Source organism: Thermobia domestica, chromosome 17 (assembly GCF_964235325.1).
Source record: "Thermobia domestica chromosome 17, izTheDome1.hap1.1, whole genome shotgun sequence".
In the NCBI taxonomy this organism is placed as follows: domain Eukaryota; kingdom Metazoa; phylum Arthropoda; class Insecta; order Zygentoma; family Lepismatidae; genus Thermobia; species Thermobia domestica.
This window is the reverse complement of record NC_137470.1, coordinates 153,500,478-153,512,758: the sequence shown is the minus strand read 5'-3', so window position 1 is coordinate 153,512,758 and position 12,281 is coordinate 153,500,478. Positions and strand designations below refer to the sequence as shown.

The 12,281-nt window shown below is 38.4% G+C and overlaps 1 protein-coding gene across 1 annotated transcript in view; it reads right to left on the bottom strand.

Annotated features, from left to right (window-relative positions):
• LOC145674428 (uncharacterized) overlaps positions 1 to 12,281 on the bottom strand; it is a 1,698,027-nt gene that overhangs the window by 1,434,183 nt on the left and 251,563 nt on the right. The gene's annotated exons all lie outside the window — the stretch shown is intronic.

Below are 12,281 nucleotides of genomic sequence, written 5' to 3'. Positions count from 1 at the left end.
TCAAATATCTAAGATTTTGCACCCCAAGAAAACGCCCATTTAAATAACATGACAATTTCTTCGTCCGCCCTTTAGACTCGTTGAAAATTAAAAATATTCACTTTTGACAATCTTCCTGTGGATTAGTCCCAGAATGGTATAATCATGTCAAATTTCATCACTATTATCCTGCCGAAAGTGTTTAAACATTTTGGGGTGTAGAACATGTTCCAAATAAATAACATGGATTTTTTTTTTTTTTTTTTTGCAGTTCCCCATAAAAACACTACAGTTGGAAATTTTTGTTTTTGATGACTTGCTTATGTAACGCTAACGGAAACATACAAGTATACCAAATTTCAAGTTTTTATTCGAACTCCAACTCTAAAGTAAGTCCAAAAAGAGATCCAGTTAAATGACAGATAATTTCTTCATGCCCCTTTTAGACTACCTAAAAATTAAAAATATTCACTCTTGGCAATTCTTCTGTAGGTTAGTCTCAAAAAGCTACATCTATGCTAAATTTAATAATTGTAGCCCTAGAGCAAGTGTCCAATAATTTTGGGCAGTAAAAAGTGCCCTATATAAATAACATGGGTAAGATTTTTCAGTTACCCATAAATCCATTCTAAAGTTGGATTTTTTTGTGATTTACTTAGCGCTATCGAAAACGTAGAAGCATTTCAAGTTTTTTTTTTCTTTTTTTATTCCGTATCCAAGTAGCTAAACCTTGAGATTTTAAGTCCAATAAAAGGCCCAAAAGTAGGTAGAAGTATGTACAAGGTGGCCGAAAAGTAGGTATACAGACGCGTACTGATCAACGCATTGCTTTTTATATCATTTCTTATTATTATCCATTAGGTATACTTAGTTTCTCTATCATTTGTTCTTAATGTGTTTTAACTTATATTTTAAGACCGGAACAGCATAAGCAAATAAACCTATAAGCTAGAATGTTAATGCAGGATGTTGATCAATGCAGGAGTGTATACCTACTTTTGGGCCACTCTGTATAATTAACTCACAGTGCTTTCTTTCTTTCTTTTTCTTTTTTTTTAAATTTCCAACGTTGTAAAACATTAGTAACAATGAAATTTACATTTTTTTGTAGTTTTAGAACAAATAGACTGTTCTTTTTCGACAGAAATTAGCCGAATATTGGAAATTACTTCCACTACTTGCTAAGAGCATCCACCTACTTCTCGTATGTAGATACAGTTTCGGAATATTCCTGTGACATTAGCATAGTTACTATTAATGAAATAAGCTTATTCAGTGGCTGTACGTACGTACCGCAAGGCCACTCCAAGTAACTAATTCAATCCCAAATTAAAAATTACATTTAGTGAATCTATATTATAACATTTGACAACACGAATTACCCTATACCACTTGTATTTAAGACGGGAGGTATAAAAAAAAATAAAACCTAATAACTCTTGAACCAAACGACCAATCGCGATCAAATTTTCAACATAGGTGAGGTTCGTGCCTGGGAAGGATTTTATCATTTCTGTTTGATGCGTGCAACGTAGAGGGTGGGGAAGAGGGGAGATATGCAAAAATCAACAAAAATTAAAATAAAAGTGTCTATGTTCGTGAGTTAATAACTCTTGAACTACCAGACCGATCTGAATCAAATTTTCAACATGGATAAGGTTTGAGCCTGGGATTTCTTTTTTATAATTTCACTTTCACGGTATAACTTAAGGATGCTCGCCGTGTGGACTTTGTGGTGGACAAACACCGTGCTCGTGGGTTTTCTCGTGGTTCTGCCGTTTCCTCCCACTTTCTTCATTCCACCATTTCACTCATCTCTTATCACCGTCTCCTTTAGCCTAACCAGCATAATCGTGGGACGTAAAACTTAAAAAAGAAAAGAAACTTAGGGGAGTGGTAGGGGAGGAGGGGATATATATATATATATATATATATATATATATATATATATATAAATGAATAAAACTTAATAACTCTTGAACCACGAGACCGACCCTTATCACGGTTTCAATATAGATAAGGGGGGCCGCGGTGGCTCAGTGGTAGAGCGTTCACCTCTGGTGCTTGGGGTCCCGGGTTCGATCCCAGCCTCCGCCAAGTGAACTTTGTGGTGGACAAACACCGTGTGCGTGGGTTTTCTCGGGGTTCTCCCGTTTCCTCCCACTTTCTTCATTCCACCATTTCATTCATTACTCATCATCACCGTCTCCTTTAGCCTAACCGGCATAACCGTGGGACGTAAAACTCAAAGATTTCATTTCATTTTTTCAATATAGATAAGCTTCAGGCCTGAAATTTTTATCATTTCAGTTTGACGGTGCCACGTAGGGGAGGAAGAAGGGGGAGATATATATGTAAAAAAATGAAAGTGACTGTCTTTATGACTTCATCACTCTTGAACCACTTGACCTATCTAAATCAAACTATCAATATAGGTGAGGTTCGGACTTAACATGGGTTTGACGGTATAACTTTGGAGGGGAAGCGATATAATATATAAACAAATAAAACTTAATCATTCTTGAACCATCAGACCGATCTCGTTCAAATTTTCAACATAGATAAAGTTTGGATCTGGAAAGTTTTTAATAATTTCACTTTGATGGTAGAAACTAGGGAAACGGGAAGGGAGGGGGAGTTTTATATATATAAAACTTAATAACTCTTGAACCAACCAACCGATCTCGATCACATTTTCAACATAGATGAGGTTCGGGCCTGTGATGATTTTTATTGTATCACTTTGACGGTCCAACTTAGGGAGGGAGAGGGGAAGGGAAAGACATTAGTACTACCAAGGGGAGGGGGACCCTGAGACCCACAGCACATTCTTTATTTCTAAATCGAAAAACCAAGCACTAAAAACTAAGCAAGTACGTTTTATGATGAATGGGGTCAAGCTTGACAATATAAATAATACGATTACCAAAAGTATTATTTATAAAAGAAGCTATCCGGCATAACAATCCAACTTGGGGAAGCAACTTGTTATCCAATTATTGACTTATAAGACGATATTTTGTCCAAGAATACCACGAACGGCCTCAATGACCCACTGGATGTTTGTATCATAGCGGGAAAATCTTGTCTCAGCCGTAGTCCATTGCTTGAGCTTATCTTTCAGTGTAAATCCCCTTTCTTCCAAGTATTCAGTTGTATCCCGAAAGCCGCGATTCACACAATAAATAGCACCTTGTACCATGAGAATCGCTAGCTCATTTGGACCTTGAAACACATATTTTACTATTGCTGCGTAATTTGTGATTGAAGTATATGGCTCCTGCATATCTACGATATAACCAGTCGTAGTATAAACGGTAAATGGCTTACATAGAGGCAACCTTTCTGTCCAGGGTATGATTATCATTCACGCTCATTATTCGACCGCTTGCCGTGTCAAATATATTTCCCATCAAAGATTAGTACCAAATGATCAATAGTATTGTGATATTTGGTTGCCTAATAACTTTTTCAATTGTTATGAGTTCTTCTCGCGAACAGGAAACGAGTCCGAACTTAAACGGTATTTTTTTTTTTCGAAGGACGTCTTGACAGATGCATGCGTATCCGAAACTTGTTCCCTTTCCAGCTCTAGAATTGCAGGACTAATACTATTCGATTACTAGCGGCGGCATAATCGTGGAACGTAAAACTTAAAGATTTCATTTTCGATTACTAGCGGCAATAGTGCTCTCACGCGGTTTCTGGAAGAGGTACAATTCTGAGTCATATTGCCATGTAGAACCATTCACGACGAGTCGGAAACTCAAACTCAACTATCGGGGACTTCTGACAGTATTCGTGGCGACCGAAAATTTTTTGGCGTAACACGGGCTGCTTATACTATCTTTCAGGCTGTCCGACTTTGTTATTTTCTCATTTTACACCAAGTTGGACCGCGAGTATCAAACCATGATCAAAATATATTATCGGTCGGTTGATGCTGCTTCTATGGTGGAAAATAGAAGGTGATCACGCAAACATAAAGTAAAAATGTTTGAATTCGAATATTTTCGGCGTGCATTTCGCTAGAAATTTGAAGGGTGAAATACGTTGTCTCTTGTTACCAGTAAGGCCCTTCTAGCAAAATATATTCATATTTTGTTTCACCCTCGTAATTTAAGTTCTTTCCGAGATATGAACAATTTTTGATTTTCGAATTTTGAAGAATACTTTCGAAATTTGAAGGAATTTGAAGTTGATTTTTTGACCTAAGTTATCTTTTGATATGAGGTACATTCGGTATAATTATTACAGCAGTCCTTTGAGTTGAGTTGATTTTAAGTTTAATGTCCCTTTCAGGAGCGATGCTATATGGGACGGGACCTACTGATTAACATCGAATCCGAACCACATGTGCTCCGGTCGGAATCGAACTCGGGTCCCCCACGCCAAAGACAGCAATCCGTGTAAGGACACTTTTCACGTCCGTTATCCGGTTATAGCGTTTAAAGAACGAGAAAAAAAACTAGGCGAGTAAAGCTTTTTCAAGAATAGTCCTGAGACAGGAAAGAAATCTTGGACAACTAAGACGAGACGAGACTTCCGTAAAATTTACAAGGCAAGACGAGAAAACGTAACTTCCTTCCTCTTCTCTCTGGTGAGCTTTTAAATATGGAGTTTGCTGCTTCTTAATTCTCCAAAAGTATCTCCCTCCCTAGTTACGAAAAAAATGTGTCAACCGACAAGTGAACTCGAGAGCTCATGTAAAAAATGGTACATGCATGACACAAATCTCGACTTACTGTTTACCCATGCTTGCCGTTTGAAATACTACACGGAAGTCAAGATAATATTAAAAAAAAAAAAAAATACGTTGTAGTTCTATTCTATTTTTAAGACGCATTTAAACAAACCAACACACTAACACAGACACACAAATTCTTTCATTCCAAAAGAAAAGAGTGAAAAAAATCTCTTTCTCGCTGTGTTGAAATGCGGTAGATGCCGAGTTGAAAAGCTTACTTGATGACGTAGCCATCCGCGCCCCAAAAACCGCATCGCAGCCCGACTCCCCAGTAATTTAGCGAGAGGGTTTTATGTAATTAAAGGAATTAGAGCTGCGGTAATAAAGGGAAGAGTGAGAATTACCTCATCACTGCACATCACAGTAAATCTCTTGTTTCGGGGTCCCAACCTCTCTCTCCCTCTCTCTCTCCACTCACCAAACATTTCCCCTGTCTTTTTTTTTTTTTTTAAGTTATGTTAATTTTTTTTCTGTAATCCTTTACCGCATAGTCTTTTCGCGTTATGTACATTTGTTCCTTCGTTATTTAGTGTTCTGTCCGAACATTGTACAGTGCAAGGCTCTATATATTAATTAGTGGTCTTTTAAGGAAATTGTTTAGAACATTTCTTGGTTGCATAACCAATTTTGCAAATGGCCATGGTGTTAGTAAAATCCTAAGATAATAATTTGTTTTTATTGCTGAGTGTGTACTTGAATTATAGACTGATTTAATTAAGCCTACTGCTGGATATTATTTCATGGCAAAAGAAGGTGTCTGTAAATTTATCGCCTTAGTTTTAATAAACACAAAATATTTTTCGTTTAGCATAATGTTTAAACGTTTTCCTAATTCTGTCCGTAATGTTTGTGCTCATTTGTAGTTTATACTTCTGCCACGCCGGATTTAAATCGTTCTTAGAATCAGTTACAATATGCATAACAATTCTGTGGCACCGTACATGAAACATATAACACACAACATTTTGAAAATGGAGCTAATGGTGCCCTGGTACTGCTAGGCCTTTAACGTATTATTCCTCAAATCGTTAAGTAGCATGTGCAATAATATAAGATAAACAGAGATGTCAGCATATTCTGAAAATCTTTGATGAAGAAATTTCTATGCATGAAACCCATAACCCATAAAACGTCCTTTTACGTTTAGCAGGAGCTCGTCAAGTTGGTAAGGGTCATAAGTTTCTTCAACCAGTTCACGGGCCACCCAGCCTACACCTTGGATGAAGATTGATCAGGGGAGTCACAAGAACGTGGCGAATTCCCAAGTTCGAACCTTTATAGGAACACCAGGGATGAACTGGTCTCTCAATCAGGCATATGCGTTCTTTTACATGGCGTGCACCACTTAGTATTTTTCAAGAGATTTTGGAACCTTTACGTTAACACAAGGATGATACAGACGAGCATAAACTTTTGAAAAAGCGATTTCTTTCATAAAAAAGTAATAATTTTCCTTGTAATTTCCTTTGCAAGTATATGATACGGGCATGCAAATGGTACTGTTTGTAAGGACGCTTTATTCTGAAGAGAATGAGGTATAAACTACGATCCTAGGATAAACAGTGATGGTGCAGTAGCTGCTTAAATGAAAGTGTAAAAGTTATCTTAAAAATCATAAAATCAAAAGAGTTAAATTATAAGTCCACGTCTCACATAGTCTTGGTGCTAAAAGGATGCCTAATTTTAAGCAACAAATACACTTTTACATTGGGAGTGCAAGGTAGCTCAAGCGAAAATTCACTCATCTTTGGTTCGATACTACACTACGTAACCTACGAGTAACAGACAACATCGTATCGATGAGTTCTTCGTTACCTCCTACATTCTTATTCCACTTTGTAATCATCGACTTTCATTAACCATTTGTCTCTTTTAGCATAAAGGAATAACCACAGAACATAAAAGCAGATTTTTTTTTTTTTTTTTTTTTTTTTTTTTTTTTTTTACAATTTAAGGTAATATATCACATTCCTGGTGTGGTACTTCCCGAGCAGGCAAAGGTGCAGTGTTTGCTTTTATTTACATTAACATATATTATCGATTTAATATCGCTGGTAACGGAGTCTGTAACTTACCTATAAGTAACTATAAGTTTTATTCAAATATCATTAGAAATCTTGAGTAATAAAATTTGACGAATGGGCGCCATATTGATTGTTTACATTTTGCTGCTCTTACGCAAGCATGGAGCGGATGATATGTGCATGAGGAGAGAGTTTCTTGATTGTGGAGTGTTTAAAATGGTAAGTAGTTCGTTGTAATATCAAGTGAATTATAAAGAACTAACATCAATTACCCGCTTCGCTGGGTTAAACTAAGGAAAAAATAGTAATATGTTTTGTTATTCAGTCACTTTTTACTGCTACTAAAGCGCTCTCTGACATCAGTCATTTTCGATTTTTTTTTTATTTCTTTCCCCTCCTCCTACTCCGTTGCGTGGCGGAATTTAGATTTAAACGGCGTCGGAAGTGTCACTGTACATCACAGCAACTCCGAAAACTATGGATTCAGCACTAATATTAGTCATTTTCGTTGATTTTGATAAATGTTCACCCTCCTTTCTCCCACCCTCACCGTATATAATTCTCCCTTTCCCCCAAGTTGCGCTGCTGAATTTAGACGTAAACGGGGTCGAAAGTGTCATTGTTTAACACAGCAACCCCGAACACTATGGATTCGACACTAATATTGGTCATTTTCCGTCATTTCTATATATATTTTCCTCCTCCTTCCAAGTTGCGGTTCTGAATTTTGATTTAAAACGGAATCGGATGTTTCACTGTTCATCTCAATGATCCCTAAAACTATGGATTCGACAGTAATATTGGTCATTTTCAATTATTTTTCAATCATTCAAGGGTAGAAATACAGAAAATGTAATTGAATAGGTGAGTGGAAATACACTACTAGTCCACAAAATGCATTTTGAGATATTTGAAGAAAGAACATTCGTTTGTGAATGCCACAAATGTACAGTCGACATTATAGCATTCTGCTATAACGTGCGAGGTCTTGCAAATTGTACTGTTCTTCATTACAACTTGTAGTTCTAAATCTTTAGTGTCATTTTTGCTTTTACCTCAAAATGGTTTATTTTGGACTCACACTGTTTTCCCACTCGCCGATTCAATTTTAACATTATTTCCAAAAACATTTTTTTTATTTGGATATGCACAACCAGTTCTAAATACACATAAATTCACATGAATAAACACATAATACTTATTAATGGGATTTAAAAGTCACATTGCGGGGCCTATCTTGCGTACAAGATAGCCCCCGAAATGGCATCATCTCTTACTCGAAAACTATCAGGGTACAAACAAAACTTTTTTCGGTACTAACGGTACAAACGGTTTGCTTTCGAATGGGTATTTCATTTTTGTGTGTGTGTGTGTGTGTGTGCTGTGATACGTGGGGCTATCTGCGCCATATTTGGCTTAAAGCAAGCATTCTTGTGGTTTCAGAAAAGAGAGTTTTTGACATGCTGAAAACATTTTATAATAAGTGTCGCACCAAGGAAACCATTCCAGTCGACAAGGACAAGAAGCAACACTTCGTGCAGGTTTTGTTGCACACGCGGAAAAGTCTCTTTTTGATATTGCGTCTTGCAAATGTAAAACTGCCAAAGATTGCAACTGTGAGATTACACGCAAGATTACAAAACGAGAATTCAAGTTTCTTTTGAACCAGAGAACATCATGGGAAATGAACATTGGTAACATTGACGTTCGAACAAGCAAATCTCTGTCAAAGATGTTTTCTCGTAAAGTGAGCAGATTTTAGGGGCAGCCAACCAAGAAAAACGCTGGAAGTGTTGAAGCAGTCCATCAACTAGTGGCACTAGGCATAGGCACAGGTCAAAGATACTTGCGTCGTCAGGGGAATCCAGCGAAGCTGTTGAATCCGGAAGCACGTCAGTATCTGACTTCGAGGCGCGACCAAGAAGGAAACACCCTAAAGGGCATCTGTCTTCAAAATACAGCAGAGGCAGCGTTTAGAACTGGAGCTTCAGACAGACAGGTTGCTTTGATCGCTTCTGCCGTACTTCAGGACGCGAGACTCATAACGCCAGAGAACAAAAATCTTGTTGTTGACAGATCTAAGGTACGAAGAAGAAAAGATAAACTCGATGAGAAGATCAAGAAAGAAAAGGCTCACCTAGGCCGGGCGATTACAAGTATCTACTTCGACGGAAAAAATGATGCAACTGTTGTGCAAGAAAAAATTGACGGTAAACTACGAAGATGAGAGGTTACAGAAAAGCATATCACAGTTCTATCGGAGCCCGGTTCAGAATACTTGGGTCATGACACACCTAAGTCAGGCACTGGCAAGGATATTGCCGACTCTATATTGGAGCTTTTAGAGAAGAACCAGTACGACGTGTCAAGTCTTGAGCCAGTCGGCAGCGATGGTGAAGCCACGAACAGAGGATGGTATAACGGCGTGATAAGTCAGATACAAAGATCCCTAGGAAAGGAACTGCAGCATCTCATTTGCCTTTTTCATACCAACGAGTTGCCATTTCGACTCCTGGTTACCGAATTGGATGGTGGGACGACCGGAGCCAACGTTTTTTCCGGCTCCATCGGAAAGAAATTAAAGGATCGGGAAGGTTCACCGATCGTCTCCTTTACACCCATTCCCGTTGAATGGCTGTCTGAAATGGGAGAATCAGATGGTTTAAGCAGCGACTAGAATTCTCTCTTTGAAGTTTGTAAGGCTGTTGCTACAGGAATGTGTACTACCGATCTAGCAAACAGAAAACCAGGACCATTATCACATTCACGATGGCTTGCATTGGCCTGTAGGATGCTTCGCCATACATCAGTACTAATAAACCTAGTTGAAGTTTATGTCTACTTTACCAGTACATTGCTAAAGTATACTCTCCTGTCTGGTTTTCAATACGGCGAAATCCTTCGTGCGAAATTGGCACCATGAATATGTTTAGCATAGTTAAACTATCACGTTTTCTGCCAGAAAATGTACAACACATAGTTCATTCTGTTCTACAAACAAACGGATACTACGCTCATCATGAAAACCTGCTGATAGCGATGACAGGAGATAAAATTCCGCATATTCGAACGCTAGGCTGGAGAAGGATAAAAAAGTGCCACAGCCAGAACACTCCGAGATCAAGCTGCCCATGTGACTTCCTTGTTCCGAAACTAAATTTTACAGCTGAAAATTACTATGGCATGATTAATTGGCCTAAATGTCTAACAGAGTCGCCAATCACACGAAACATAACGGATCAGCAGTTTGAAAAAAAACATCCGAACTTTAGCTACTTTAACAACAACATTCCCTTGCTATAGTCAAGCTGTGGAACGCACAGAGAAGCTGGCGTCCGAGGCAGTGTCGAAAAAGTGCGGCCAGAACGCAAGAGATATTTACGTTAGAGCCAAACTGAAGTCTAGAACAAGAATGCCCCGCTTCGAGACCAAGAAGAACTACGTGACCTAAGGTCAAATGTCAACGTATGCGTAATGGGTGGGTGGGTGGTCGTAACTCGATGTGCAACCACCTCCCCGTGGAGAGTTCTGGGTTATTTTGCGTACAGAGCAAAATAAGCGAAGAGTTGCACAAATAAAATCGTGTTATATCACGGGCTAAGCCTATAATCATCGTTAACGTGGCATTCTAAACAAAATCTGGACATTAATTCCAACAATTGAGCTAACATGGCTGTACTTTGACTCATAAACATTTTAAAAATTATTTACTGGCATTGCTACAAGTTTTTTTTAAAATAAAATAATTGTATTATAGCCATCAGGTAACTCTAAAAACGACCACAAGTAGCTTTTCTGTTATTGGTGTTTGCGTGTTACCTAAGCAAACACTTCAAAAGTCCGTTGGGGCAGGGTAAGGGGTTGTCCAAAAAAAAATCAGTAAGGTTCGTGCCACTAATGACACCCTTTCCGCACTAGCCGTCATCGAATTTCCAACAAAAGTGCAATACGCTCTACTTTAATGCATACACAATCCAAAAGTGTATATTTAACCAATTGTCAATAGTTGTAGAGGGTATTCCCTACAGGATGTAATTCTCAGATACGCTATCAATAGAGTTTTCATATATACCCTTTCAGGGAGGGTCCAAAGCAGACAGGAGGTAAGTCTTGACAACAGTGGACATCCTTCGGAGGATAAGGTGGAGTGTTAGGAACTGTCTGTTCCATGTTTTTTTTTGTGTTCGAAATTATGTTTGATGATATATGTTTCGTCGCGATATATTTAACGTTTTCTTTATTTATAAGCGTGAAAGGAAACATGGCAGCATGCGTTTTCCCGAGTGCAAGAGACCGTTCTGCTGACGATTCTTAAAACTACCGACGTCGCGCCAAAGGATTCCGGGTTCATTGCTATCAAGGCTTATCGTTTGCCTACTTTGGACCAATTATAAAATCAGAATATATCTCAAAATTCGGTTGATAGCATGTCTGGGAATTTCATTCTACATGGAATACTCTGTATACCCTTTGATCATTAATGAAATATGCATTTTTGGATTGCGTATGCGTGACTTCCTTTACGCTAATAAAGCCCACCATTCAAAGTCTCTCGAATTCAAAATAGGGCCTCTTGAAAACTGGCTTTTTCGCGACTTTGGGCAGCCCTAGCGCTGAAACTATGGACTTATCGCCATAGGTCTATAAAAACCTTTTCTCTTATTTTGATGTGAGGAATCACCTCTTACAGTTTGTCGGTATAGTTCATTAACATCCTGTATATATATATACAGGGTGGGCCAATTTAATCAATCCACGGAAATGTCTGGAAAAGGATAAAATATAGAAGAAATGTTTGAAGTGCACATTATATATTGCTAAGGGGGAAAACCAATTCCGCCAAAAGTACCCTCCCCGCCACACGTAAATGGGAGTAACGGAGGGTAACTTTGGTATGTCAAATGGGAACATGAGTCGAGTAATACCTCGTTCGAAAAGTCATGGAAAACTAAGTAACACTGTACCAAAAGATGTTCCGTATGGAGCACCAGTTTCAAAATGACCACCATGATATGGTTCGGAAACACCAGTACCCATAGTATGAAAATCATGGAAGATAAATGAATGGAACAAAATTGAAATACGTAAGTATCATAGGGCATATCGAATGGTGTGGTCCCTGTGATCCCAGTGGCCTCCCTGAAGGGGTCTTGGAGAATAACTTCAAAATTTCAAATAGTAACATGTGTCGAGTGGTACCTCGTTCGATAAATCTTGCAAAATCAAACATCTTGCAGGAGAAAACGATTGAGGTGAAATGGCACTGTTCTCAAAAGGCCGTCGAAACATAATATCCGTGTCAGAGAAAAGGTTTAGTACCCGTAGTATGAAAGCGATTGAAGATAGATCAACAGAAAAAAAAAACAGGAGTAGGTAGCTGACGTAAGGCACATCGAGAGGAGTTGCCGGGTGCCAGGGTGACTCCCAGAGCCTCCTGAAGGGTATCCGGGGCGAAAATAAAAATTTTAAATAGTAAATTTGGGTGAGTAATTCCACGTTCGTTAAAAACTGAATATTAAACAACTTTCGTA